Source organism: Mastomys coucha, unplaced genomic scaffold (genome assembly GCF_008632895.1).
Source record: "Mastomys coucha isolate ucsf_1 unplaced genomic scaffold, UCSF_Mcou_1 pScaffold22, whole genome shotgun sequence".
NCBI lineage: Eukaryota > Metazoa > Chordata > Mammalia > Rodentia > Muridae > Mastomys > Mastomys coucha.
In genome coordinates this window covers 36,002,393-36,007,639 of record NW_022196905.1, presented here as the reverse complement: position 1 = coordinate 36,007,639, position 5,247 = coordinate 36,002,393, and the positions used below count along the sequence as shown (strand labels likewise).

At 42.3% G+C, this 5,247-nt stretch overlaps 1 long non-coding RNA gene across 1 annotated transcript; it reads left to right on the top strand.

The window, feature by feature from the left end:
- The first annotated feature begins 2,761 nt into the window (after window positions 1-2,761).
- LOC116070545 lies at window positions 2,762-4,094 on the top strand. Its single transcript, XR_004110457.1, has 3 exons — window positions 2,762-2,906; window positions 3,314-3,453; window positions 3,736-4,094. It is a non-coding gene; the product is annotated as an uncharacterized LOC116070545 (long non-coding RNA).
- Window positions 4,095-5,247: the final 1,153 nt, after the last annotated feature.

Genomic DNA, 5,247 nt, shown 5'->3' with positions numbered 1-5,247 from the left:
TGCTCCACCATACCACAAGGACACATGCTCCAGTATGTTCATAGTAGCCTTATTTATAATAGCCAGAAGATAGAAACAACCCAAATGTCCCTCAATTGAAAAATGGGATACAAAAAAATGTGATGCATTTACACAATGGAATACTATTCAACTATTAAAAATGAGGACTTCATGAATCTTACAGGCAAATGGATGGAATTAGAAAATATCATCCTGAGTGAGGTAACCCAGTCCCAAAAGGACATGCATGGAATGTACTCACTGGTAAGTGGATATTAGCCAAAAGCTCAGAATACCCATGATACAACTCACAGACCATAAGAAGTTTAACAAGAAGGAAGGCCCAAGTGTGCTTCAATCCCCCATAGAACTGGAAACAAAATAACCACAGGAAGCAGAGTGATGGAGGGACCTGGGTGGGGGAGGAGGGAGTAAGGGAAAGGAGGGGACAGTATCAGGTATGGGAAGAGACAGAAGAGAAGTCCAGAGGGCCAGGAGAATGAATAGTAATATGTAACAGTGAGGGGCCGAGAATGGGGGGAGCACTAGAAAGTCCCAGGTGCCAGGTATGCAGGAGGCTTCCAAGACCCAGTGGGGATGACACTAGCTGAAATGCCCAACAGCAGAGAGATAGAACCTGAAGAGACTACCTCCAATAGATAGGCATGGCCCCAGTTGAAGTATGGGGCCACCCACCCACCTCAAAATTTTTAACCCAGAATTGTTCCTGTCTAAAGAAAATGCAGGGACAAACATGGAGTAGAGGTTGAAGGAAAGGTCATGCAGAGACCTCCCCACCTTGGGATCAATCCCATCTGCAGACACCAAACCCCGACACTATGCAGACAGGAGCCTGGTGTGGCTGTCCTCTGAGAACCTCTTACAGTACATGACTCAGACAGATGCAGATACTCACAGCCAACCATTGGACTGAACCCCGGGACCAAAATGGAAGAGTTGGGAAGGACTGAAGGAGCTGAAGGGGATTGCAACCACATCAGAAAAACACCAGCGTCAACTAACAGGACCCCTCCGAGCTCCCAGAGATTAAGCCACAAACCAAAGAGCATACATGGGCTGGTCTGTGGCTCCTGCTACATATGTAGCAGAGGACTGACTTGTCTGGCCTCAGTGGGAAAGGATGCCCTTAATCCTGTAGAAACTTGATGCTCCAGGGAAGGGGGAAGCTATCAGAGTGAGTGGATGGGTGGGTGGATAAGTGGAAAAGCACCCTCTCAGAAGTAAAGGGGAGGAAGTGAGGTTGAAGAACACATGGAGGGGGGGACCAGGAAGGCAACATTTGGAATATAAATAAATTAAATAAGTACTGTTTAAAAAAACTGACAAATGCTGGTAAAAACCTGGGGAAAAAAGAACTCTCCTTCGATTACAAATTGATAGTCCATAATGGAAAGCAGTATAGATGATCGATCCTCAAATAGCTAACATATATATATATATATATGTCTATATATGTATATATATATAGACATATATATATGTCTATATATATGTGTGTGTATAGATATATCTATACATATATATTATCACATGACCGAGATATACCCCTGCTTGGCATATGCCCAAAGGACTCAACATCCTGCTCCACAGACACTTGCCCAGCCATGTTCACCGCTGCCATGTTCACCGCTGCCCTATTCACGGTAGCTAGGAAATGGAAACAACCTACATACCCCTCGACAGATGAATGGATAATGACAGTGTGACATAATTATACAATGGGACACTATGCAGCTGTAAAATAAAGTGAGTCATAAACTTTGCAGGCAAATAGATGGAAATAGAAAAAGTGAGACCCAGGAAGGCAAATATCACATGTTCCTTCTCATTTGTCGTTCTTAGCTCCAAATCTTCATATGCAAGTGTAACTTCATCAAAGAAACTTCTCTTTACAGTGAATGAAGACCATTATAAAGAGCCACAACTGGACACAATGCAGAAATCAGTGGGTTGTGGAGAGCCCCAGCCCTAGTTCTAAGGTATTCTGGAAATGTGTGGGATGGTTGCCTCTATGATGAGAAAGCACTTGGTGGCATTGTAATAAAAATAGACACCCTATAACAATGATGCTGGGGGCAGTCCTTCATCATGAAAAATATGACACATAGACTATGTATCCCAGGATACACTTGTGGTAGAGAAAGTTGTCTAGATGTGGGCTGCAGCTCCACCTTATACCTCAAACATTTTTACATGGGTTGCTGCTGCTGTTGCTGCCGCTATTATTGCTTATGGGGTGTTTTATTTGAAAGGGGAAGTTTAAGCAGTTACTAAAGACCATGACACAATGTTGGGGATTGGTTCCAATGCTTTGACTTAATCCAGCTCACTAAATCAGAAATCTGTGTGTCCAAACACTGAAGGTCCTTGTTCCCAATTGGTTTTTGATCAATCAATAGAGAGGCTACGGCCAAAGACTGAGCAAGTAGACTGAAGTAGGACCTTTAGATCTGTGTGAGCTAGAAACTGGGAAAATGAAAGACACTGAATCGCCATGTGTCGCGACCACCCTCGACCAGCAAGAATGACGCAACACACTCTCGGGCTCTTCTCCAGCAGTTTATTCAGGAACCTTGAAGAATCTTCTGACCACGAGGAAAGCCAACCCACAGGTTAAATACTGTATGGTCAGCCAACCAGGTAAAGCCACGTGGTGCTATCTAACAGACCCACATAGCGGAAGCAAGCCAGTTGACTCAGCCCATAACCAAATAAGGAGTTATTTACTTCAAGAGTGCTCACCATCAGACTGGTGGGGGGGGAGGCGGCCAGCGCCATCTTTGAGGTGTGGCGCTTCGCAGCTCTCCACAGCCATGACTCGTGGAAGAAGGATGGGACATAAAAGCTGAAGGAGAGAAGGCCAACCAGCCATGTTAAGAATTCAGGTAAGTAGCCACTGGCCACTTCCCCTATTGGGCCTGGGGTAGCAAGGGAAGATTTAGGAGTCTCAGGAATACCGGATGGGAGCATTTGCTAGCAGGGGAAGGTTTAGGAGTGCCCAACCTATGAGCTAGTCACCTTATGTCAAAAATTAACTAACGCGTGCACGTGCGTGCGTGCGTGCGTGCGTGCCTGCGTGTGTGCGTGTGTGTGTGTGTGTGTGTGTGTGTGTGTGTGTGTGTGTGTGTTTCATTCACAAATACAAAGAGCTACTGGGTAGGTGCGCATGTGAGACCCTCGGGGCACCAGAGTGGTTAGTCAATTACACATGTAAAACCAGCTATTGCTGAACTATATCCCAAGTCCTTCATGGTGCTAATATGGTGATTTTTTTGTTTGTTTTGTTTTTCAGATTCCATTGAGGAAAGATGGTTGAGAAGTTTTACCATCTGGAAAAACTTTTCACTAACAACAGTACAACAGAGGACACGACCTCACAGGATACTTCCCGTCCTTCACTCTGAATTTGTACCAATTTACTTCCAAATGCTTGTGTGTTTCGTAAGGCCTTTAATGTAGCTTTTCCTCCACATTCATGCAGACAAGTTGGAGGATCTGTGACTTCATTCCCAGATATTTAAGGAAGCATTATAGAACATTTGTTTTAAGGAGGAAATTTAGGGCACAGTGAAAGCTCTGACCTCTTTGTCTAATACCAGGATGCTCTCCTTTGCTCAGGGCCATCTGGTATCATACAATAGAAAGTAGATGAGTAATTATAGAGCCAACAAGACGGGCTATGTATATAACGTTACAATGTTTTATATTTTGAAGGACACTGTCACCATAGTGAGAGGGCAACTCACAGAGAATAAATATTTGCAAGGCACCCAGCACTCAGCCCTAAATAGGACATCTTTATCACACCCCGCTCCTCGAGGCTCTGAGATCGATGTGGAAGAGCCAAAGGTGAGGAATAACTCCAGGGAAGCTGTCTTCTAGACACAAGAATGAATGAGCTCACAAGACCTGCACACCTTCAAACCAGACAAAATTCCATCACCATTAGGGAGATGCAAGCGTAAAGTCCCACCCACAAACAAGGAGCTATTTCTGACTGACACCTTCTGAGAAAAGGAAAACCAATTTTCTCCTATGAAGTGGCACTGGGTAAATCCTCAATACTCCAGGGCAGGCCCCATTTTCAAGAATACTTGACCAATGGAAAAAGGATTTCATCGGCCTGGAGAGATGGCTCAGCAATTAAGAGCATCGTCTGCTCTTCCAGAGGTCCAGAGTTCAATTCCCAGCAACCACATGGTGGCTCCCAACCATCTCTAATGGGATCCAATGCCCTCTTTGGAGTGTCTGAAGACAGCTACAGTGTACTCATATAAATAAAATAACTAAATAAATCTTTTAAAAAAAGGATTTCGTGGTTCTTCATGTGCTTTTATTTTGCTTTGGATTTTTTTTAAATCATATTGTTTTCCCCTTGTTAGGAAACAATTGTTCCCTTTGTTTGCCTGTTTTGATTTTGGTTTTGGTTTTAATTTTCTTGGGTTTTTTTTTTTTTGAAATTTATTTTGGTTTTGTTTTTTTAGAAATATAGAGAAAAAAACATAAAGTTAGGTGGACAGGAGTAGAGAGAATCTGGGAACAGTTAGAGGAAGGGAATGAATATGATCAAAGTATATTATGCAAAAAAATTAATAAAAATTGAAAAGTAAGTAAAATATATTGCATGACATTTTAAAATAAATTAATAATATTTTTCAAAATTCTATAGCTAAAAATCAATTAAGAAAAATAACTTGAAAATTGACAAACAGGCTGGCGAGACAATTCAGAGGATAAAGGTGCTTGCCACTAAGACCAGCAACCTGAGTTCTGTCTCCAAGTCTTATGCAGTGAAAGATAAAACTGACTCCCAGGTCAGGCAGTAGTGGCCCATGCCTTTAATCCCAACACTTGGGAGGCAGGGGCAGGCAGATTTCTGAGTTTGAGGCCAGTCTGGTCTACAGAGTGAGTTCCAGGACAGCCAGGGTGAAACAGAGAAACACTGTCTTGAAACAGGGGGAAAAAAACCTGACTCCCAGAAGATGTTTTCTGACCTCCACACATATTTCATGGCATCCACACACACATGCACATGTTCATGTACATGCAAACATACACAAGTAAATAAATAAATCTGTTTTGAAAGAAAATTAAGGAGGAAAGGGTTGAATGAATATTTCTTTTTTTTTAAACTTTTATTGCATTATGATGAGCAAAACTACATGATTTCAATTTATCTGAATTTGTTAACATTTAAAAACATATTTCAATTAAATATAATTGAAT